Genomic DNA, 26,752 nt, shown 5'->3' with positions numbered 1-26,752 from the left:
TTTAAAGCAATAATGTGTGATTTGCATAAAGAATAGATTCTTATTTAAATGTTTGTTTTCACTGATCACAGTATCCCCTTTTAATTTCGAGCCAAACAAATGAGGTATAACAAAGAAAATTGCGATTTCATTCCAGCGCCTACAATGCGTGTACTACGCTCGCCGATCGTATTACATGTAATACTGCACGGAGCACCGCGCTCGATGTGTGCACTGTACACATAAGCTGACATCCGCGGACATGTCAGCAAGCATTTGATCAGTGAACTCTGAATAAAACCGGGTTGACCCGGTTTTAATATAAAAAGTTAAATTTTACTGTTATTAATGCACTTCAGGCTTAGTCTTTTACGTGGTATATTAGCACACCACTGGGCATTATAATTATGCAAAAAGTAGAAATCCGAGTAAAATTGAAGGCGTCGCTGTGAAGCAAATCACACATTATGGCTTTAATTATAGTTGAATTTGAAGACCTTACTGTAATGGATTACTGCTCAAATACAACTGAGGTAACTAAGTTTGTATGGAAATACAGAATAAAATTCAAGCTGCTCATATTATTATTTGGTTCATGTGCTTTGACCTGCATTTTCAGCATCGCTTGCCAGAATTAGCAACACAGGGTTCAACAGTTAACCAAGCTCAATTTCTCAGTTTGTGGAAGAAGTACAAAAGTGTTTAGGAATAATTCTACAGATAAAACGGTCCAATCTTTAAAAATGCTTGTAGGCATAGATGAAAATGACACAAGTTAACATCACAACTTTAAAACAAAAAAGAGCGAAGTTTCTGATCCACAGCGTTTATTTTAAAATTCACCCACATTTTTTCATGAGAAATATTTCTTTCAATTTGCACTTTTTCCACTGTAGTCTTCAAAAGTTAATCATCATATTTATTCTTTTCTCCAAGGAGTCAAATACCTCCATTTTTCCCACAACCAACTCGGACAATGTAAGAATAAAAGTCCATAATCCCCATGCTTAATTATAAACCTGTAAACTTACCTTGGTATTAGCTTCCAGATAGTTATACAACACATTGCAAGAAATGGTCAAATCACCGGTATTGAATGGATACACACGGTTCCATCCTTGAGGACCAAACTTGCGTCTCTCGGCCACCACGGCATGGAAGTAGCACAGAGAGAACAGGATTGACTTGAATTCATATTCACGGGCGCACATCTCCATCGTGTCTTGGCTGAAGTTGTCAAAGGCTTTGTGGAGGTTGGCAAACATGCCTACATAAGGAAAAAAACACAGGGGTAGAAAACTCATGAAATATGGATGCACAATAAGCCAATTCGGCATTAAATTTGCAAAGCATTGTGGGACAGTTTCAGGACAGGCTGAACTCTGACCTATTGGGGAAATGTCTTTGATAATTACTCATTCATTTATTACTGTAATCATTACAATATCTTAATTAATTTGTGACATGACAATATTTTTTTCAATTGTAGTACAACATTTTAAACAATATTCTTAAATCAAATAATCACGAAAAACATATTTAAATATTATCCACAGGTAGTAACCACAGACGATTACAGAATTTTGACAAATATTTTAATCCTGACATCATGTAGCAACTGTCTTACAACGCTCACCTGTTGGCGGTTCATTGGTTATCTTAATGGAAGATTCCAGGATTCCTTGTGGAATCATGTGAGACTCCCGTGTACCAGCAGGCTCAGCACTCATGTACACACGGTAGTCAGGATGGCTACCCTCACTGGTTGCTTCCAGCTTCTTCTCCAGTGTACTCAACCATTTGGCAACCAAGTGGATATTCTGTAACAAGATGGTAATCCAGACTACACTGTTTAGTTTACCTTTGATTATTTTTCCTTCCAAAGTTATGCAGTGATGCACAATGTAAATTCAAAGATCATAGTAAGTTATATGTACACAATTTTTAAGAAACCATCAGTAGGTTAAAAAGCTTTATTGATATCACAAAACCGACGATAATTTTATAAATGTGTGTATAAAATTATGTATATATATTCAAGCGTGGGTATTATGTGGTGGGTGTGAGATTGTTTGCTTGTTTAAATGGTCACTCTGTGCAGAGACACACTTGGGTCATGATAGGACCATGCAAAAGAAAAAACTTTTTTAATTTTTTTGCCTGTCAATTTTGGGAACTAAGTTGTGCCCCTACTCCATGCCCCAAGGACTTGCACCCACTGACAAAAAAAAACCTAGCTATGCCACTGGTGATACAAGGGTGTGTGTTTGGTGTATGTGCATGTATATATAAAATCACCAGGATTTCAAAATTATCCACCAATTTAATTACCTGTAGAATAACCCAGTGTCCTTCCTTAGCAGCTAAATCCATACTCTGCTCAGCCACAATCTCTTGACCTTGTCCCAGAGACACATTGTGGAAATTCTTGTCATCAAAAGTGAAGCCTAATTTCTTTCCTAGAGCCTCTACATCCTTGAGTGGATCCACACCAGGAGACAGGATGAAGAAGACAGGAGTTGCAGGACCGGTTTCCTCAAATGATTTGGCAAATTCAATGGTACGGCCTTCCACATACTTGGCACCCAGTTTTTCTTCAATGAAATTCCTGCACATTAGAAAAGTATCATGATATAAAAGGGTTCACAATTCTTGTTTTTTCAATAAATCGAAAAGTTTTTTTTATGAAATTAAAAAAACTATAAAAATATTGGTAGCCTAGTTTGTATTGCACACCTGTCCAGTTTACACTGTCAGACGTCATTGTATTTGGTCATAACTGCTCATGTAAGAAAAGATGCCGTTTTGAATGTTGCACTTTGGTCCATTCAACTCTCACAAAGCATGCAGAATGTAATCTACAGGCAAATGTTCAAAAGTGCACCTTTCAAATCTACATCTTTTTTTACATAATGAACCAGTGTGATAGAACGCAACAATGTGTGGCATTGTAAATTGGGCATGGTGTGTGAAACAAAATAGGCTACCCATAACCTTTATAACTTTTTACTGTCATCACAACTTTTATTTATTTTCAAAAGTCTTAGAGGGAACTTACAACTTTTGAAACCTTTATGATAATTCTAAACAGCTTGAGTTTGAATGTTTATTATAAAGGCACTCATCTCAATATCTCAGTGCTGGAGCTCTTCAGTTGTTGTAACAAAAGAGGTAATCTGCCAACTAATTTCCATGAACTCGACAGATAAATGTGCTTAAACAAAATTTATTACAGAGTATTTTGAAAATTATGGTTTACATACAACTGTTTTTTGAAGGGATGGTGCTATCGTTCCTGCTTCGATTTGAAATACACACTACAGTTGTGCACCATAAAGGTTAAGCTATATACAGAGGGAGTATGGGTTTCAAAATAATTAACCCAAGCCAATTCCATTTTAAATACATACACCCTCTGTGAAATAATTTCCTTAAATCTTCCACAGGGGTATGATAGATTTCAAAAGGTATAGCCCAATATATTGACTGCTCAGTGTCAGAAGTAGGTAAGTGCAATAGCTGCCATGTGTAGATGATACAATATACTGTGTGTAAATTACCCAAATGTTCACATGGCAGCTATTGTACTTACCAACTTCTGGGACTGAACAGTCTACATCATAAAGTGAACTAGTCCAACTTGAAACTTACGTCAGAGCATACGTCATTCTGTCGGGTCTCAATGCTCTCATCATACACAGCTTTTGAAGAGATGATTTATTCTTCCATTCCTGAGGGAATTTCTCTTTTTCTGGACATTCACTCTCAACAAACTTCTTCCAACGTTTGGATGAGCCTTCTATGTCACGGTCCAGGTTTCGGAACTCATCCATGGCTGCCAAGGACTGTATGTGTGTGCATTCAAAACATGGTTTGAAAACGTAATGTAACATATAGTTCAATTGGTCAAGGCTTGATTAGAGGATTCAAATATTAGTGTCAGAAAGCCTTATTCAGTCAGAATTAATAGGTAAATTTTCACGGGAAAATTTTCTGGACACGTGACACCCATGGGCGCAGACATATTAGCATTATGGAATGTGACCCCGTGCACAGCGGGTGTTCTTCCAATGTATTTGAATAGGAAGAATTCTTCCTTTGAGGCAAAATAAGTTACTTGTCGCAAGTTAATAATGTTATGGTAAGAGTTTCCGTAGATAAATATTTTTTTCCGTAGATAGATATTTTTGAAATTACGTTTTGATGATATTGTGAAAAATTAAGATAACGTAATATTCAATAAATTTGCAATGCACAAATTTCTATCAAAATTGCGGTCAAAAATACTATTCCAATTCAAAATTACTAAGACTTGAATAGCGAGGTCACCGCCGGGGTCAGAGATCAGGCTCGAGGTTACACTCACATTGATACGCATTGGTCACATGTCCAGAAAATTTTCCCGTGAAAATTTACCTATTAATGTTGACTGTTATTGCAGATTTAAAAATCTGTAATAGTTGCCCTGGACAATTGGACAATTGCTGCATTCTATATTGTACACATCTTAAAAGTATGGCTCATGGCAGCTATTGCAGACGATAGGGTTTTCTGGTTCTAATCCCTTGTTATGAAATGTAAATGTGATAATCAGTTTAGAGAATACATAGCCCTAAATGCATGCAAGAAAGCCGTATGTGCAATAGCTGCCTTTTGTGATTTGAAGCACTGTTATTAAGGTGTCAAGTCTGTGGGTAGTGGGACTTTGGATACTTTCAGGAGCAACCACAAACCCAATGCCTCATGAAATAAACATTTGTCAAGCTTTTGCACTCACTATTTGGGCCAAATTCTATGTCATTTTGGTTCACTATTTGGGCCAAATTCTAATGTCATTTTGGTTCACTATTTGGGCCAGATTCTATGTCATTTTGGATCACAATTTGGGTCAAATTCTATGTCACTTTGGTTTACTATTTGGGCCAAATTCTATGTCATTTTGGTTTACTATTTGGGCCAAATTCTATGTCATTTTGGTTTACTATTTGGGCCAAATTCTATGTCATTTTGGTTTACTATTTAGGCCAAATTCTATGTCATTTTGGTTTACTATTTGGGCCAAATTCTATGTCATTTTGGTTTACTATTTGGGCCAAATTCTATGTCATTTTAGTTTACTATTTGGGCCAAATTCTATGTCATTTTGGCTTACTATTTAGGCCAAATTCTATGTCATTTTGGTTTACTATTTGGGCCAAATTCTATGTCATTTTATTTTACTATTTAGGCCAAATTTTATGTCATTTTGGTTTACTATTTGGGCTAAATTCTATGTCATTTTGGTTCACTATTTGGGCCAAATTCTATGTCATTTTGGTTCACTATTTGGGCCAAATTCTAATGTCATTTTGGTTCACTATTTGGGCCAAATTCTATGTCATTTTGGTTCACAATTTGGGTCAAATTCTATGTCATTTTGGTTTACTATTTGGGCCAAATTCTATGTCATTTTAGTTTACTACTTAGGCCAAATTCTATGTCATTTTGGTTTATTATTTGGGGAAAAAAAGTATTTCTTTTTACAGGGTTGAAATTGCATTTTATTTAGCAATAAAATGAGACCACAAGCATGACAATAACTTCTTGCTTGACAGAAATATCATCATTTGAGTCGACTTTGGCAAAATGTAACATCGCCACCTTTTTTGGGTGGCGAGTTCAAGACACACGACCTTTACTATTTGGGCTAAATTCTATGTCATTTTGGTTCACTATTTGGGCCAAATTTTATGTCTTTTTGGTTCACTATTTGGGCCAAATTTTATGTCTTTTTGGTTTACTATTTGGGCTAAATTCTATGTCATTTTGGTTTCTATTTAGGCCAAATTCTATGTTATTTTGGTTCACTATTTGGGCCAAATTATATGTCATTTTGGTTTACTATTTGGGCCAAATTCCATGTCATTTTGGTTTCTATTTAGGCCAAATTCTATGTCATTTTAGTTCACTATATGGGCCAAATTTTATGTCATTTTAGTTCACTATAACAAATTCTATGTCATATTGGTCCACTATTTGGCCCAATTTCTAAGCCATTTGAATATCTCCATAATGTGATGTTAACAATATCTCCATAATGATAGTAAACAAAACTTAAAAATATGTCCCTACAAGATAATAGCAAGATTAGAAAACGCTACACATTTCTGATGATGTGTATATGTACAACAGGCAAAATAAGGCATCTTTTCTTGGTCAGGACAAACTACTATTGGAAAACTAATTTCACCCGAGTTCTGAGTTCCCTATATGCAACACATGTCACTAGAGCTTATGTTTTTCAAGTAAAAACATATTACAGGCCCATTCAGCGATTTGTTCATTTGGAGGATTGTAAATATCATAAAAAGTCAAGATTTTCGCACCTTTGTTAGTATCACAGATGTGCTAAAAGTCTGCTAGTGGTTAAGGCAAAAGCAGTGTTTAAAGACAGTATAAGACATCGATCTAACTCAGGTAATTAATTGTTGGTTGTTTGGTGGTGCAGTTAGACAAAATAATGCGAGCAGAAAATTGCTAAATGGGCCGTTTAAAGTTAAAGATGAAGAAGCTGCTACATAAATACACACAAAACATGTGGCTAAATCTTCCCAATACCTAGCACTACTTTCGGGCTACTTTCGGGCTCTGTTGCTATTAGTATACTATCCAGAGAGGTTGCTCACACGCTCGATTGAACGTCTCGCGCCACGCGCGCGCAAGTCCGTGAGGGCCACAGACTGCGGCTACCCAATACCCATTGGACTATTCCAGTTGTAATCCATACACCCCCTATTGAAGACATGACCTAATCTTCCACACAGTGAGTGTAGATTTCAAATGGAGTCTCCCCCATTCAGGCAACCCCATTTGAAATTCACACTCCCTGTGTGGAAGTTTAAGGTCATATCTTCCATAGGGGGTGTATGGGTTTTAACTGGAATAGCCTATTCCAATACTAACCTTGATAGCGCCCCATGATTGATTGGGTATAAAATCCACAGGGCTGGTCACATTCTGTTGCGATGGGAAACGCAGCAAGAAATCCAATTCTACAGGATCGATTTCACTCCTCATTAACAGTACCTGGAACATCACAATAACATGGGATTACTATGTGTACTATGCATATCATTTGGAGATGCCAATCATGAGGCGAGAAACAGGGCTAATTTCCGCATTAAGATATTGATGACATCCTACATATGGAACTAAAACCATCGTCAAAATGAGTTGGGACACCTATGGAAAAATCCTATTTTGTTATGGCAAAATTTCCATTATTTTCATTTTTTGCTGAAATGCCACTTTTTTGGTGTCAAGCCAAAACCCTTTCCAAACCTCCCAAAACTCCCCCTTCCCCACCAGTCAATGTTCGGTATCGCTAGATGCACATGAGCAACATGACATGATTCGACGTTGTTTGGGAGGAATGGGGGCTTATTTACATTACCCTATTGAAATCTATTGACTACCATTGTACATTTAGTTTCACTATAGGGAGGTGTCAAAAAGTGTGATTACATCTAAGCTGTCTCAGAAAATATGTACTTCGCTTTTATGGTCCTCACTAATACTGATTTTGAAAAGCTGATCTAAAATATATACTCATGATTTTATTAAAAATTATTATTACAATCGGTGACTTGCTAAACAAGAACACCACTAAACAAATTCAGATTTTGTTATTTTTGGAACGATATATGTACATAGTCTTATTCTCATGCAAACGAGGTCACCTACATTAACATACCAATTCGAGCAGTCAACACTGGGAATAACCATTAACATTTACGGAACAAATTATTTGCAAAGTTTATGTAATACGTTTGTTGATCAAGTAGTTTAGCTGTTGGGCAAAATATTTTGTACTAAAAATCTTTGATTGTCCCTAAAATTCTATGAAAAGAAATTCAAATGTTTGATGTATGCAAGAAAAATGGAGTTACCTGTATTGCCACTTGTGTAGTAAAGATGAGTTTGTCCACCTCAAAGAGGCCCCTTGTGGTATAGATAAAGACAGAGTATGTGATAAAGTCGATTAGATTGACTACACGCTCCTTGACATCTTCTGCAGGCTCAGCTCTCTCTATGGCTTTGGCAAACACTATGTCAAAAGCCTGGTTTTGTACAAAATAATAAGAAATTATTATGGTAAATAATATGTGACATGATCTTAATATGCCTGAAAAATTTTATGTATAATCCAAACTGGGTAAAAAACAATTATTGAATATAAGGGATGAAATCAAAAACTTGACTGCCGGTTCCATCCGGTTCTGTCCAGTGTCCATTATTTAGAACAACAGAAGCCGGATGGAACCGGATGGAACCACCAGTCAAGTTTTGATTTCATCCCTAAACTCTGTCACCTCTATGAAAAAAAGGGAAATTTGTGAGTGTAAGCCTTAAATATGCCAACACGTGGTTTAGTTCTCCAGTAAATTAAGTTCAGAATGTGCGGTGGCAAAACTTCAAGGCATAAATAAACTTCAACTTGGTTCTGAATTATGTTTTACTCTAGTGCAAATCTGTTTTATGTAATTTAAATAGATATGTTAAAAAAATTCACCTTGAGAGAGAACTGGTAGATCGGATTGATTTTGTTCAAGTCATTGAGAATGAAGTATAGTAAAGAAGCCCTTTCTGCAGCTGGCCTATAAAGTTCACGAGCTTCATTGATCTTGACCTCTGTGATCTTTGCCTCTTCAACTTTGACCTCAATCTCTGCAGCAGTACGCTTGGTAGTCTCCAGGTTTTCAACCAGTGCAGTGTCTCCCAGGAAGTTGCCTTCTGCTGAAGACAGACGGGACAGGAGGTTGTCCTCCAGTTCTTTGAGGATGATCTTGAAGTCGTTTTGTTGTTTAGTCAAATCAGACTATGAACATATGAATGTAAGGAATTAGAACATTTATTTTTATTTTAACTCAAAAAAATTATATCTAAATATTGTTACAAAAGCATGAAATGCTTCTGATCAGCTACCTTTGACTATATTTGTAAATACATATTTATAAATACACATGTGACCCATGGGCATGACATACCAAAACCAGCAAGTGACCAAATCCTCATGCCACAGAAAAGGATAGGAACTCTTTAGATAAATATCATCAAATTTAAGTATTAACTGAATGGCAAATTTATTACACATGGGGATTTGGAATGAAAATATGTTATCAAAAACAACATTTTTAAAGTATTTTCCGACGGAATAAAATATTTATTGACATAAACGTTTACAATAATATCAGAAAGTGGAACAAAATAGACAATTTTGCTGCACAATCTGCTGTCGTTTACCACCTTTGCATTCAAATGTACAGGAAGACCACCCACTGTGTCAAAGGTGACTTCCAGATGTCCTGTCTACAAGCTGTTATGGCAGCGCAGAGGTGGTCATGTGCGTATTTATGAATACATATTTAAAAATATAGTCAAAGCATACTGCTGATGGGCCCCATTCAAGGGACAATCAGTGATTTGCTAGAATAGTACCCCAAAATATTATCAAAATGATTTTTTGAACAAGCATAACAGTGTGCTGATAAACAAGGCAAATAGCCCACAGTATTGGTTTGCATTAAGTTTAGTAGTGACGTAGATGCTTATTTCGCTGGTTGCAGTGTCAAATCATGTGCGTAAAGTGAATTGTGCAGAGCGTACATGTACAAGGGCAGTTTGTTGACACGTTTGCAGTGCAACCATATAAAAGCACTGACTTCACTACCACACGTGAGGTGAACCAAAGAATAACAATATCGTAAACACAAAATCAGACATTTAACATGATGGTTGGATAACAGCATGTGGTAGTTCTCCACAAAACCAGTCATTTCACACACAATCTGTGAGCAGTTGATGCTCAGGATAGTTATTCACACTTACAGAATGAGTTATATTCAATGTTTTATGACATATGCAGCAGTTATTATGATCAGTTTAACCTATTTAAGCCTGTTGTTGGGTACCAGTAATGTAAATATTATAAAGAAAACATCGGATCGTCCCTTTAACTTCAGATCACAACATACCTTAAGTTTCTCCAGATCAGGTCTTTCCTGAGCTACCACACTTGCTAGCAACTGATCTTCCAGACCATCTCTTGTGACAGTGAAATTGATGAGAGTGGTCTGTGCCTGCATCTCAGGTTTGTAATGAGGATTGGCTAACTTGGTGTGAAGGATGAGACGGAATTCAGGGTTGTATTCCACTTCCTTGTCACCAATCTTGATGTATCTGTTAAAAATGAAAACATTGAAATTGCAGTGTTAGATTAGCGTATTTAGCCCTTTTTGAACGGGCGCGCGCCCCCCGGGGTCCAAAAAAAAAAAAAAAAAAAAAGAAAAGAGAGAGAGAGAGAGAGAGAGAGAGGAAGGAGGGAGGGAGGGGAGAAAGAGAAAGAGAGATCGAACTAGGGAACGGGACATTAATTTGCAGGCTTCAATTTAGGCCTCATGCGACTATAGATAGCCCTATGCTAGCCTATATTCTGTGATAGGGGGCCGCACTTTCCGAGCACGCTGGAAATTTGAGAGCACACTTGCCCGCACACTTGTAGGCCTATGGCATATAAATTGCTGGGCCGGGGGGTGGGCAAATATGATGTTTTGAGCATTTTTGAGCAGTAGGCCTACTACATGTATACCGTTCAGGCGCGGATTCAGGAGGGGGCGGCGGGCCCAGCCAAGTTCCTCCCAAAAAAGGAGGGAAGGAGAGAAGAGAAGCTAGGAAGAGGAAAAAGGAGAATAAAGAAGAGAAAAGGGAGAAAAGGAGCAGAGAAAAGGTTAAATTGCACGTATAAGTAGGTCCATGCCTAAACCGCAGTCGATAAGGTCTGTGATTATTTTCGGCATTTCTTGAAGGTGGGTCCTCTGCCCAAAAGCAGATAGGGCCCGTCACATTTTATCACCAAAGTCAGTAGGCCTAAGACGGACTCCATGCTGACTTCAATTCAACATCGATCCATGCATGCCCAGAAGAGATGAGGAGGAGAGGAGAGGAGCCTGAGAAGAGGAGAGAAGAGGAAAGGTTAAATTGCATGTGTAGGTCCATGTCTAAAAAAACAAAGTCGGGTCGATCGGAAGTATATAATAGGCCTATATGGCCTGTAATGATTTAGACATTGCTTGAAGGCGAGTCCTCGGCCCAAAAGTATGTGAAAATGAGTACTGCGGGCCCACCGATCACCCGTCACATTTTTCACCAAAGTCAGTAATTAAGACGGACTCACATGATCTCCGGGCATGATCTATCCATGCATGCTTTAGTAATTGCGAGTCTCGCGTCTTATAGGCCTATAAAACTTTGCAAATTGAGTTAGGGCCCTTTTGTATAATATTGTAAAAATAGTGTAAAATTATGCACCAAAATGGCTTCAATTCGACCTTCATTTAGCAAAATTTCCAAACTTCTGAGGGGGTAACCCCGCTATGGATAAACAACTCAGTGGTCGTTTTCGCTACTGTATTGGACGCGTGTATATGTTTTAGGCAATAACTTGATAATTAGGCCTACAGTAAGAGTAAATAATAAAATTATACAAAATAATAGTGTCAAAAATCGCCCACCAAATGGCTTCAATTGGGCCTTCATTTTGCAAAATTTCGAGCAAAATTTATAAAGCAATAATTTATACAATAACATTAACAGTGCAAACTTGACCATGAATTGGGCCCTCATTTCACAAATTTTTGACTTTTTCAAACTAAAATCTTACATAATAATAGTGCCGAAATGGTCCACCAAATGGCTTCAATTAGGTCTTCATTTTGTAAAAGTTTCTCATCTTCGCACGTGGGCACATCCCCCTCAGACACCCCTGCGTCGCGCAAAAGCGCTCCGGGATGTCGCTTGGCGCCATATTGTATTTCACAAAAATCTACTTGCCGCCCCCCAGTCTACGAATTCCTGGATACGCACCTGGATTTATATAAGTTATAAAATTCAAAGTATTGGAGTTAAATTAATAAAGCTGGCTCTGGTGTGTGACAGTACAAGTTTGAGCCATGTAGTATCCTTATCCTGTTCTCCTGAAACTTGAGGAGGTTTGAAATTCTACTGGACAAAGAACTTATTGCTAATATTTTGTCTGTGTTTACTAGTACAGATCTGAGACTGGATGTGATGGTTAATCTGGATATAGGCTGGTTAGGGTACAGCATGTGTACAGAGCTGCATCTCTGTCTGATGCCTAATGGTTTATAAGTCATAGGCCAATGTGGTCAGACATTTTCTGCATATCTGTATATTTATTTATGATTTTCTAAAAATAGCACTGGCAATTATGCATTTGTTTTACTCTCAAGATACAATAATGTTTGTATGCATCAGATTCATTTTGCTTTGCTTTTTTTTTTACTCTTAAGGTCCGTATGCACAAAAGAGTTAGACCAGGTCTAAAGTTAGACCTGGTCTAAGTGGAATTAAGCTCCATGCAGGAATGGTCCTTTACTCTTATTTCCTTCCTAGATTAGCTAACAAATTTGAAAGATTTAAATGCAACGTTCAAAAAAGAATACAAAATATATTAAGCAAATGTGAAGGAAAATGTCCCTCCTCCTGGGACTAAATTCCACTTCCAGGTCTAACTTTAGATCCGGTCTAACTTTAGACCTGGTCTAACTCTTTTGTGCATACAGACCATAGGGTCTCGTGCTAATATTACTCACCTGCCCTTTTTAATGGTATTTCTTCCAAGCACTGGGTCTAGCACAGGATCAACAGATTCCTCCATATTCTCAATCAACACAGTATCACCATTGGAGATAGCTCTTTCAATGGTATCCAAATAGCCTCTCTGGCCAAGACGCACAACATGCAAATCGTCGCCGTATTTAGACTTGATCCACTTGACACCCTGGAGCTGTGGATCAATCATGAGAGGCCAACGCTCGCAGTTGCTGAGGATGGTGGCGTTTTCCGTTGACATGCGATCACTCGGCAAACCTTCGTTATTCCATCCTGCTATGCTGGCATCATCTGTCAGCATAGTCAGTGGATCAAGGTTCTCTGTTGTGGGAATCGGATTCTAAAACAAAAGATAAAATAATAATAAAATAACATTATTCTAAGTTACTACAATGAAAGTTCATCCTTGATGGTAAACATCACATTTTAGTACTTTTTTTTTAAATACTAAATTATGATGTCTAAAAATCTTTGATCTCAACATAACAACAGTGGACTGACAACCCAAGTTAGGAATCTGTAAGCTTTTGGACACTTCAAACCAAAAATATATTACAAATTCAGACTTTTCATAATAAAATATTACACACATAGGAGCACTTTTACAGACTTCTTTTAGTGATTTTGACTTTTAATAAGGTCAACATTTTATTTCAACACAACAACAGGAGACTGGCAACCCAACTTAAGAATTGGTGACCTTTTGGTCACTTGACCCACAAAATAAATAAAAAACTATATTCATAAATACAATATTTCGCACATAGGAGCACTTTTACTGATTTCTTTCAGTGATTTTGACTTTTAATAAAGTCAACAGTTTATATAGATTCATAATATACATCTCTGCAGATTTATAAGGAAGAAAGTTTATAGTAGCAAAATTACACATATCTTTTGCAAAAATGAGCTATTCCATTTAAAATCCACACTACCCCTGTGCAAGATTTTGGAAATATCTTCTACAAGGGGAGTATGAATTTAAAATTTAAAGAACACATTAGGCAGTACCATTTGAATTTCATACACCCCCTGAGAAAGATTCAACCTGAATCTTCCACAGAGGGAGGGTAAGATTCAAATAGAGTTGGTTAAAGTGATAATTCCATTTGATATTCATACTTCCCCCTGTGGAAGATATTTCTAAAATCTTCTACAGGGGTTGAGGACTTTAACAGGAATATCCCAACATCCACATTTAACCATACCTTCTGCTGTTTCAAGAATGGTAGCCACATTTTATCCATCAGGTCTTGGCGATACACCTTGGTAAAGGAGCCCACATATGAAACAAATGCAGTGATCAAAAGCACATCACCAGCTGAGGGGGAAAAGTAGAAGCATTTTAAAAATCTATGATGATTCAACACATGAAAGATTACAAATTAACAAAAAAGCATTCGGTTCAAAAAGTCAATGTTGTTGACCAGTTTTAAAATCTACCTGTGATACTTTTTACATGTTTTTGAGATAATCTCGCACAGTTCCTCCAGAGCACCTTTAATACATGCAAAGAGTTATGCAGGATGGCCTTGTCAACCATGACAAACAGTGTATCTCTAGTAATTATGGGCAAAGTGATAGAAAGTTACTAAAATTGTGTGCACATAAAACCTTCTACACAAACAGTATGCACTTAGCAAATTTTTTGGGTCATTTACTGAAGGTATTACACATAAGTGGCCCACTTGGTTTGGACCATACCTTTGAAAATTGCTGTCAGATATTGACTACTTGAAGCATATAAAGGTTATCTGCTAAGGCTCCCTTGAGCACAAAAAAGACTAGCTGCCTTTGTTTGCTTGGAGACCAAAAAGGGCAACCACCTTTGTGTACCTGTATCCATTAACCTTTTATGTTTCAAGCAGCCATCAGAGTTAAATATTGAATATCATTATCATTTGCTATATTTATCATTTACTTAGTAGGTACTAGCCCTTTTACAATTTCACATGTAAATGTTGGATTTAGGCCTCTGATTTGCTCATGCATGCATGTTTTGTTTTCAAGGTTGTAGGCCTATATCCAATACTTGTTACATTTACAATACATCTTTTTCATGTAATATTTTGGAAATTGCCTAAAATGACTTAATATTCTAGATATGCCTACTGGTTATAAAATGATTTCATATTTAATATGCATTGTATACTTTGAATTTTGCATTGGTAAATCTTGTATCTTCTCTACTTACAAGGCTTGTTTGTCTTTGTTCGTTTTTTTTCCTAATGTATTAAATTTTGTTTTGCTTATTGTAAAATTGAAACATTATGTATAGGGTGCCACAACATCACGCTGTGCGTTTGGTGGCATCCTCATCCTCTGTTTCTCATACTTTTGTCATATAATTTAAAATGTTCCACACTATTTTATACAAGAAAATATTATTCTGTATTATGTTAACATGTATTTTGAATGGATGAAATAAACTGAACTGAACTGAACTGAACTGAAACTGTTTGTGCTCCAAGCAGTCGACATGGTTACCAACATGTTAATTGAATGTCTCCCTTCCCATTGGGACTCAACAGACCTTTACACAATAAAGTGTATGCAATAAACCAACCGGAACAGTATAACAATTGAAATGGCAACCAAGTTGCAGCACAGTTCTAAGATATCTAAAGATGACAGAGGGACAGGTCTCTAGATCGATTCCACAACCATTCATACCTATCACCTATTTTATTATATTATCATGTGAATTGCCCCATGTTACCTCATGGAGGAGACAATATTTTATTTAGATAAAGATGATTCTGCCGTGAGTGACGTCGTATTGAATACCCTCTATAGTAAAACATGACAAAACTTACGCAACATTTTCTCTTGTTCCTTGAATGCTGCCACTGCTTCTCCCCAACGTACATTCTCAGAAGCCAGTCCACCCACAAGCCTATTGGCAAGGGTGATGGTTTTCTGAGTGGATTCAGCTTCTTGTTGACATTTCAGCTTAGCTGCTGTAGCTGTTTCAAATTCCGCTGTCAACTCCGCTAAGTTAGCATCCAATTCCTGAAAAAGAAATTAAAAAAAAATACTCAAAGTCAAATGTGTCCATCACACAGTAGAGGATAGTAAAATAACAATTTATATCATTTATTCTCATTCTTAGTCGTCAGTTAAATATTATCTTAACATCATCACTTTGGTAGTCACAAGCAAGGTTTAGGGTATATACTGGTTTAGGGTATATTTCATTTAAACAAATTTCATACTCACAGCAATTTTAGCTTTGATGATAGCCAGTTTATCTTGAGCAGCCTTCAACTCATCATTGGCCTTTTGTAAAGCAATACGCTTTGGCTCCACATCGCAGTAGACCTCGTAAAATTTGACAATGTTGACAGCCCAAGCACACAGACCAGCAGCAGCCAAAGACTTGGAACGGATGTTCTCCGGTTCAAATTCAGGATCATCTAGGAATGGGCGGATGGCTTTCAGGCAGCTGTCCGGGATGTTTTCTTTGTCGTAATGGATCAAAGCATCCAAGAACGAATCCACCTGGAATGGGAAAAAATCACTTTTTACTCTAAGACTATGCTTAAAAATAATCCTGTTGAATATTATGTACATTAATACTGCAATAAGGGAAATAGCTATGCTTATTGAATACTTCAATATGGTGCAACTTTAAAATACCACTCTTGCCATACACCTGATGATTATTCTGAGAACAGTGTGTACTTGTGGAATAAAGTGCAGCTTGTGGGTGGCATCCCTTGTTTTTAAACCTAACACTTGTATGAGTACAAATTAACATTAACATTGGTATACAGAAGATAAAAAATATTGTACACCATTCAGACTATAAAAATGATTGAAAAATAAAGACAATATCTTATGGTACGTATAAGCACAGAACATTAAAAATATTCATCGATGGTCTATGGTATGAGGAAAACCATACCAGTCATATCTGACAAACTCTTCCGATGTGAAGGATAAAATAGTGTAGGACTAAAATCCAAAATGTGCATTTCAGAATAATGTTTCACTTTTTGTATTAATACAATTTGATATTTTTTTGATGACTGTGTCATTTTGAGCATATTCTACAAAAGTAGCCTGTGTGTATACCTTTTGCCATTTCTAATCAGACTATTTTGTAAAATTTGGGGTTAATTGACCTCACCCCCATCTATTTTGAGCCCTGGTGAAAAGATGAACCTACCTTTGCCATCATAACCTTGGCAGCCTTCCAACTCTTATCTTTGGGAACTTTGCCTCCCGGAGCCATCAGGCACATGACAGCAGCCGTAACCTTGACAACGGCAGCAGGGGGTGAACCAAAAGCTTTCAACTCAGTCAGATTGTTCTGTAATTGAAGCACATATTCAACTGATTGCATGAAAAACATACCAAAAATGATGATAGATTTTTAAATTATCAGCATGTAATGTAGCATATTAGCACAATAAATTATAAATAAAGAATTGATTACCAAATTGCCTTTCATGGGAAAGTGAAACTTATTTTTGATCCTGCCGTTTCTTTTACATGTTTGAGGTGATTAACTATAATCAGCTCGAAATGTGTCATGCATTGATATAGAATGGTGTATACGCAGCCTTTAACACATATTTTTGACAAATATTTAATGATTTGTAAATACTTTTGCATGAATAAGGGAACCAGATATCACAGCTGTATTTAGAAAATTATGAATATCTATGAGAATTAAACATTATTCAGAAAACTCTAGCAAGGCTCAAAAACACTGGTGCACACTGAAAATTGTTTTCACACATGCACGCATTATAATTAAATCAAAAACCCTTGCGCACCCCAAAACCATGCAGATGCATCAAATTAATGAAGAAAATTGTTTCCAATTTAATATCTTTCCATTCCGGCTTCACCCAAATCTATTTGGGGGGCAGTTATTCCTGTGTATTTACCTCTATTTTGATTGGTTACTCAGATGATTATATCATTTAATTAACCAATCTGGCTCTGTAAGACAGACAGTAAAATAATACCCATGGGGTTAAAAATAAACTTCCATATTTACCTTGTTCAGTGTATCCAAGGCTTCCTGTGCAGCAATAAGAGCCGGTTCAGCTTTAGCCAAATCTCTCTCACAATCCCGTTGCTTCTTGGACACCTCCTCATTAATGGCCTCCACTTTCTTCTCCTCTCCATCGGCATACTCTTTCTCCTTGCTGACTTTCTCCGTTTCCACGCCAACCTTCTGGATGAGTTTATCTGCATCTTCATTCTTGATTTTCAGCTCAGCTTCTTGGGAAGCCAGTTTGGCTTTTAAATCATCCACCTAGGAGAAGTAAATTGTAAATGAATATAACTTACTGATATCTTACACTTCCCATAATGCATTTCTCCCATTCCAATTTTCTATACTGATTTGTTATCTGGTGCAACATTGTTTGATAGTGACAAAAAGTACTTCAATCAACTAAGCACATACAGATCTTGCCAAATATGTTTATTTCATGCCTATCGACCCAGGAAAACAAAGGGAACCTTTGCAAAGAATGTCCTTTGCTATAATGAAGTGATGCATCATGTTGCAAAGGATTCTGGGAAGGGTCAGATATCTTCTCTGCCCTATTCTTATCTCATAGGATGGTGGCAGGTAATTCTAAGGTTTTGCCCATATCAAATATTGATAGATTAGTAGAGTGCAAGAAAATACTTTAATCTACAATCAATAGCTGTCTGGTTGACAAAATAGGATTATGTTGTCTGATTTACAACAGTCTGTAGTACAACTCGTATTACCTGTTGAGCAGTGCTCTGCAATTTGGTCAGACCATTCTCCAGACGTTGCATTTTAGCGGTCAGTTCGCCACTCTTGACTTTCAGTAGATTCTGATAAAGAACAATCTGTTCCAGGAAACTCTTGGGTGTGGTGTAGTTATATCTCCTCTCATTGGTCAGATAAACTTTGCTGGTTTCATTTACACTGGTGTGCACGTAAGACATGAATTCCGCAATGGAGCCTTTCAGTTCAGCCTGGATTTTAAAAATTGAAACAAAATATTATGGTACTACAAACTGTCTGAAAAATTCTAATTAAAGGATATACCGTATTTAAGTCAAATAAACGCCCGGGGCGAACATTTTCCCAAGGGGGGTGTTTATTCAAGGTCAATTTTAGAACGATAATTCCCGTTAAAATCATTAGGTAATCTAAAAACACACGCTAAAATGACGAACTATGAACTAGAAACACTGACTTCTGGCTCACTTCCGGGTTTCTGATCCAGATTTTTGCCAATTATTGACGCTATTATCGACCATGTGCGCAACTTGGTAAGCTTACTACACAAGATAGCATGGAAATATCGGCATTTTTGAAACATCTTGGTTGAAAAAGTGGTGGGGGCGTTTATTTGAGGGGGGGGCGACTATTTGACGAAATACGGTAGATGAAATCACTCTGCTTGACATCATTAAAAAGAGCAAGATATCATTCTTAGATATGAACCATTTGGCTTCCCTGAGAGAGTGAAATCAGCATGTACTTTGTTGCAGTTACTTGTGTACAGATGCACTGCCCTTGATTGTGTGTGTAAATACGGCAGTTCTTTGAGTCGATGCACACAAGTTATACTGCATCCATTGGAGCACCCACTGACGTCACATCCTCAGGGAAGCCAAATGGGCAATAGATCAGTTCTACAGTGTTAAATCAATAGCCATCGCTGAGCTGGATATAGTTCTGATCTACTCAAACTGACTTCAGAATATTTGACAGAGCAACTAAAATAACTTCTTTGTCACACATTTGAAGAGCTTGTTTCCAAACCATGTTAAGATCACAAACACATGTTTCTGATTTACCTGTGCGATATTGCAATGGGTTGTGATGCTATAGGTATATTAATTTCAATTGGATGCACCATTACAAAGCAAACAGTAGATGGATGCACAGTAACAATACTGTGTGAGGCCTTTGGTTCCCAAATGAGAACAATAGTCTGCATATTGTTAAGCAGCATTCTTGTGGTAAACAATGGCTTGTTGATGGTACAACTCATTGTTGCTAATGTCAAACTTGTCAAAGTAATTGTGATTGTATCACACAAGTAAATGAGAAACATGTGGTTGTGGACATGGAAACAAGCTCTTCATTTATTGTTAGAACTAAAGATAGCTACTCACTTTTAAAAGTTCATTATCATCCAAGAATCTCCTGCTGACAGACATCAGAGCTTCCTGTGGCCACTCATGGAACCAATCAATACTGGTACAGTTGACCACAGCTGGGAATTTACGGCTACGTACACGAAGAGTCGTGCCCACCGGGGAGAAACACAAAACAACCTGGAAATGAAAATACAAAAGTTGACAGCTGTTGCCAGATTCATAGGCATCTATCTAATCTGTGTGTCTTTGTCTACAAAGAATTAAAACCAGAGAGCCTGAACTCGACTGCCATATTGACACACGCATGAACTGGAGCAAAAATTGGGGGTATTCGGTTTTGCTTGAAATGCATTTGAGGAAATTGTTGTCATGTGAGCGCAACACCGCATAGACTTGATGCGAACTGCACACGACTTAACTAATTGCTTCACATGAAACGCAGAATTATTTAATTTCCGCAGACTGTCTGCAAGAACCAGAATACCCCATTTTACCCCCCCCCCTTTGCTGAGATGGGCGTGGCTAATTAGCATATATGAATATTCATGAGATGGGGTGGCTAATTAGCATATATGAATACAATTTTGAAGAAAAAATTTCAAAAAAAAATTTCAAAAAAAAATGATGGCGCTATATTGTATGTGGTGGTAGGGAGTCCGGGTTCTTTGGTTTTAATTCTGTGTTTGAGGGTAAACAGGCAAACTTTAGAAATTGTCTAAAATTCCGATCATGTGCTATTCCAGAGAATTGCATAGTCAAAGCTCTTTTATCCGGCCATAAATAATGACACCAAGCATTGGTCACATGAGTGAAAAACCTGGGTAAGTGAATTATGTGTAATCATTGACTGTCAATAGGTACTATAATTGGGACAACAAAATATCACTCAATATGGGGTAATAACAGTGAAAAGTGGTATGTTACTGTTATAATTTGGTTCACCTCAAGTTTGGTAGTGACGTCAATGCTCTTTCGCGGTTGCGCCGCAAGCATGCTGACAAACCGCCCCTGTGCGCGTGCGTGTACACTCAGGGCGTTTAACGATTCGATACTGCGGCGAGCGAAATACGCACCTATGTCACTACCGAACTTGAGATGAACCAAATTATAGTGCTGTAGGCAACACAGACATGTCCTTCTTATGCGTCAGACCATGAAATGGGCTGTTCCATTTAAAATCCACGCTACCCCTGTCGAAGATTTTGGAAATATTTGCCACAGGGGAGTATGAATTTCGAATGGAATGAACACATTAGGCAGATAGTTTGAATTCCATACACCCTCTGAGAAAAATTCCAGAGGGAGGGTGAGTTTCAAATAGAGTTGGCTAATGTGCTAATTATAGGTTAATAAATGCGTATCACTTGTTGGGACTGAAATTGTACAAAATAATGCACGCATACTGAGATGTTGATGCGTCTAATGCACAAGCCCCGAAGGGGGAGTGCATTAGACGCATCAACATCTCAGTACAAGTGCATTATTTTGTACAATTTCTCGAGCAACCAGTGATACGCATTTATTAACCTATTTCATACACAAGAAAAAAATCCCGTAATTTTTGCATTTTTATGATAAAATTGTCACTAAAAATATAAATGCAACAACCCGTAAGTAAAATGAACGTGTCTGAAAGCACCGTACGTACTACGCGGTGTGCGCGCCCGTGCAATTGTACAACATTTATGCACGGCTAGTAATTTACTAACGGAGGCTCTGATTGGTTCTCACTATCTAGGAGTGTATGAATTTCATTTAAAATTCATACTCCCCCTGTGGAAGATATTTTCAAAATCTTCCACATTTGGAGTGTGAACTTTTTTCAAGGCGATATACTAATCCCAACAGTGAAATGCAGACAATGAAATTATCAGAGTACCCCTGGAATAGTGCATTGTCTGATTGTCTGATACACGGAAAACATATCTGCATAATTGGGCTATTCCATTTAAAATCCACACTACCCCTGTGGGAGATTTAGCTAAAGTCTCCCACAGTGGGAGTATGAGACAATTGGGTAGCTTCCATTTGAAATACTCACTCCAGTTGTGGAAGATATAGGTGAAGTCATAATACAGGGGGAGTATGAGCTTCAAACTGATTAACCCTGACCAATTACATTTGAAAAACATATCCCCCCTGTGGAAGATATCTCAAAAATCTTCCACAGGGGTAGTGTGGATTTTAAATGGAATAGCCCATTGTTCAACACCCACCTTCAGTTGCCGTCTCAACCTTTCAATGAAGAAACTCCAGCAGTTCTCTCTAGTATCTTGTATCCCGAGACCTTTGACCTCATTCCGCACAGCACCGATGATATTCTCCACCTCATCGTCAGGGTACAGATCAGGAATCTCTCCCGATGCGAGTAAATCGTTGATGAGAACAAGGAATTTTTCATCTGATACTTGGGCGTCAGTCATCAAGAATACAGTGCCGATATTTTTCTGACCAGCCTTGATGCACACTGATGCAAGGTCCAGCTGCAAGGAAGAAGAGGGAGAGAGTCTTGTTGATTCATTTGTCTGCATTTTTGTTTGTTTGCTTTGAACTTGTGCCAAGTAGTATTGATTAACTTACAAATAAATAACACGGCGGAATGCATGCTTCATTACGTGCAAACAAATATACTCTTTGCACATCTGATTAATAAGGTTATAAAAACATTTTTTTTAATATATAATATATCATAATTTGACAAATTTATTTCTACTCATTTATTATGCGATATGTTACAAAAGTTTAACTCCTTTTAAGTTGAATTAAGTCTCATACATCTGAAAAATAGACTAACATACCTTCAGATCTGGTATACCATATCCCTTCCTGAGTGTGACTTGGAAGACTTCTAAACTGCTGATATAGGCAGCTAATCTGGATAGACTCTGTTTACCGCTACCACCAACACCTACCAGCAATGCGTTACCACGGGGAAGCTCCAGGATACGATTGATTCGACATCTGAAAAGGAAAATCAAAACTTGGTACTCAAATTCTTTCATGGTGCCAGGTGGTGGCGCATTGCATTCTCTAAATTCAGTAAATTTTCATCGTCAACCGTGTAATTGAATGGGATTATTTTGAAATTTTAAAACGCTTGAAATATCACAAACAAATAGGCCTATGTTGATAAATAATATAAATACAAGCTAAAACCGTTGGGGTTCGATAATGAACCCCACAAAACTAACCGACTATATTGGAAAATGCCATACGGCCGGGCCGTTTCACAAGTTGCCGGCTCGATCATGTCATCCGCCGCCTGATGGTGTAGTGCTTTTACTCTTAGTGAAGTCAAGTGTGCATTTCACTGGGTGCAGCTACAAATCATCAGCTTTTAACTCAAGCAAGCATTTCAAGACATCACACAGATGGGTGTGCAAAACACCCCTGACTGCAATATGCTACATGCACTCTAGAGTACATAGTGCTACTAAAATAGTCTCCATAATGATTTGAAATAATCTATATAATAGAAAGGTCTGAAAAATGGTATTGTGACTACTCTTCCAAGACAACAAGTTATCCAACTGCAAAATTTCAACATTTGCTCCAAAAGTTAACAAGCTTACTCATAATATGAAGCCACAATTGATTTTGACTAACAAATTGACTCATTAACTTGACAAGTAAATTTGACAAGTTCAATAACTGGCTTACTTGATTGATCAACTGGTTGACTTGATTGATTGATTGATTGATTGATTGGTTGGTTGGTTGGTTGGTTGATTGATTGATTGATTGATTGATTGATTGATTGGTTGATTGATTGATTGATCACCTGACCAATCGACTATGTGACTGATTGGTTGGGCAACTGGCTGACTTGGTTGATTGATTAATATAGTGACTGATCAAATGAATGAATGATCAAATGATTAACTGACAGACTGATTGACTGACTGACTGATAAACTTACATGTGCTTGATGGCATCTTCAAACAGTACCAGATTCATGACAGCGTTGATTTCATTGTAGCTATCCAAGGCCTCTGTGAGTATCTTGGTCAGCTCAGGCCATCCTCCTTTACAAGGCATGTATTTTGGCTCACCAATGCCATTAGAAAAGTGACAGTAAATGTTGGGTTTGGCTAACAGAGCTTCTTCATCCACATCCTATAAGTTTAAAAAATATCACAATTATTATCAATAATACTAGCCTTACCTTACCTCATGCAATTACTTCTGAAAACAAAGACAAAATATTTTCACAAAACAGACAATCCATATATTTGATATATAAATATATATACAAAATATTTAATATTAAAAATATTTAATTCTTTTATTAACCCTAATGCCCTCGCTGCTTTTTGGTGAGGGGGAAGGAAAAAAGGAATGAAGGAAGAAAGAAGTCCGGTTTTGAACCACCGACCCGTCGGGTGCCAAACACGTGCACGGGCCTACCTTGCCACGGGGGTGTAGCTGGCCAAGCTTTCTGCGACCATATGACTGTTCGCATGATGATGCAACCGCATCACGTGGGATACCTATCTGTGCCTATGTTTTGTGAACTGTGGTTTTATGTTGTTTAGTACGGTTAGGGTTAAAGGAGTATTTTGTGATTCTAGCATCCTCTTTTTATGGTATGTTTGAGTAGATATCCATGATAAAAGTTTATTCTCAAATTTTCAGTTGATTGTAATTTTGCGTTTGCAGGTTATGCATGATTACGTATATTTCATTGCTCCATAGGCCACTGTGCTGTAGAACATAAATACAAATTTAATGATTTTTTGGTAAGCGAATGAATCTGCAAGAAATAAACATAAATATTATGTAGCCAGAGATTTTTGGTGGTTATAAATCTCAACTTTTTTTTGAGAAAAATGGGGGATAAGATTCTAACAATCTTTGACTTGTAATGTGTCTAATGTGCAGCTTTGGTAGTTAACAAGGGTAACACAATTCATTTTCATACCATGCTAGGACCATTTCAATAATAATGCAACCTTCACCTGAGAACCATCTTCTATTTTTGCACCAATAAGTATTAAACTATTTTGCAATGAAAAAGAAACACCCTATTTACTATCACTTGAACCCTGATGACCTGTTCAGGAGTCTGTCACAAACACACAAAAGGAAAATAAGTTCTTAACAGAACGGTAAACTGCATATCCGTCAATACACGCTTTTTCAATGGGAAATGAACTTTGCTGCTTGGATGATGTCACGATGAGGTTAGCATTTATTCCATATTGAAAAGCGTGTACTGACGGATATGCAGTCCACCGGCCTCTAAGCTTGAAAGCAGTGTCTAGCAAGATCTTCACCAGTGTTGTTGCCAAACTTACAATTTAGTAGCCCAATTGGGCAACTTTTGAAGATTTTCCCTGTGACTTTTGATAATTTCCTGTAACACAAAAACTAATGGTTGAAAAAAAATGGGTAACTTTTCAACATTGGCTCCTGTGACTTTTGGTAGCTTCCTGCCCCATAGAAACCAAATTGGGCAACTTTTTGATTATGTGACACACGATTCAGGGTGCAATTTTTTGGCAACCTGACCTTCACTTGGTATACTTACTTCAAAGTATTTCTTGGCATAGTCAGCGAGATGCTTATCAAAGTTCTCCATGTCCTTGTCTTCAATCAGTTTATCTCCGTACACACGCTCTGCTTCATGCATCCACAAACGCACCAAGTCTACTGGAGCCTTCAGGCACTCTGGGGTGGAGAATAGTAATCCCTGAAAAACAAATAGGCAAAAAGGGTAATGACAATATCATTCTTCCCATTGCATCCGTATCTATAAGTATGTGATCAGATAAAGGTATTCAATTTAGCTGCAGTTTAAAGGACGGTCCAATTTTATCACATGCTGTTTCCGCCCCCTTGGTTCAATGACCTTGAGCTCGACTGGTTGCATAATTATGAAGTTTCATGCTGGCATTTTAATTCATTTTTGATAAAAGAGCAAAAAAAATGAAGGCCCTTTAGTCTGTTGGAATGATAAGCTACTTTAGACACGTTGGAGTACAAAATCTAAAACTAGCCCAAATAGAACAGCCCAATACTTTGGTCGTCTGCTTCTTTTGAAACAATTTATATAAATATTAAGGATGTGTCACAACAATAATGGCCAAATGACATCCATAAAAATAATACTTAGCAACAGTTACAAATTAATCAAACCTGGGGCTTTTTAAAGCAAAAACATTTTTTTAGCAAAATGGAAAGCAAAAAATGTTCAGTCATTTTACTTGCTTTTAAACTGTTACACTTTACAGTTACTGGCTACTTTACACATTCAAAACCTATGTTCCAATAAATAAACTTCAATCTCACTATTCTTGTATATGTGTACATCCATATCAAAATGATGCACTTGGCGTTACATGCGTATCTTTTTACATAATAGCTAGGAATAAATACCAGACTCATCTCAAGTGGAGTTCACTCTAAATCATCTTCCATAGTCACATGGTTATGATACAGAGAACATTCCTAAACCATGTCACTTGAGGGTGATTTGAAGTGACCTCCACTTGAGATGAGTCTGGTATTTATTCCTAGCTATTATGTAAAAAGAGCACATGTAGCAGCTGACAAGTGCATCATTTTTATATGGATGTGTACCACATATTGACTTGATGTAAAGCCTACCAACATGTATGCAATGAGTAACATACCTGGAATATGTTGGACAAATCCCTCAAGTTGAACACATAGTGAAACTTGATAGCCGTCGGTAAGAACGTATGTGCAACTTTCTTGTGGAGATCCAGCGCCGCGCTGACGAGATTTGATGAGAGTTTCTTTATAGACGTTGGTGCTTCTATCTGCTTCAGATGCTGAGAGATGATACTGTGGTAGATGGTGGACAGGGCGTCGGCTCCTGGGAAACTCAGGGCAAACACACAGAAATGGCGCTGTAGGGGAGAGATCAAATAGCAAATTGAAACTCAGTGTTATCATTGGTAAGATTCTGCAACTTATGGCCCCTGAACATGTTTAAAACAAAACTTCCAACAGGTTACATAGAAGATTT

General features: G+C 37.4%; 1 pseudogene; it reads right to left on the bottom strand.

The window, feature by feature from the left end:
• The window catches only part of LOC140150483 (dynein beta chain, ciliary-like), an 88,341-nt pseudogene that overhangs the window by 4,793 nt on the left and 56,796 nt on the right, over positions 1–26,752 (bottom strand).

The sequence above is a fragment of the Amphiura filiformis genome, chromosome 4, assembly GCF_039555335.1.
Source record: "Amphiura filiformis chromosome 4, Afil_fr2py, whole genome shotgun sequence".
In the NCBI taxonomy this organism is placed as follows: Eukaryota; Metazoa; Echinodermata; class Ophiuroidea; order Amphilepidida; family Amphiuridae; genus Amphiura; species Amphiura filiformis.
The sequence above is the reverse complement of the archived record's forward strand: the minus strand, read 5'-3'. Positions and strand labels throughout refer to the sequence as shown.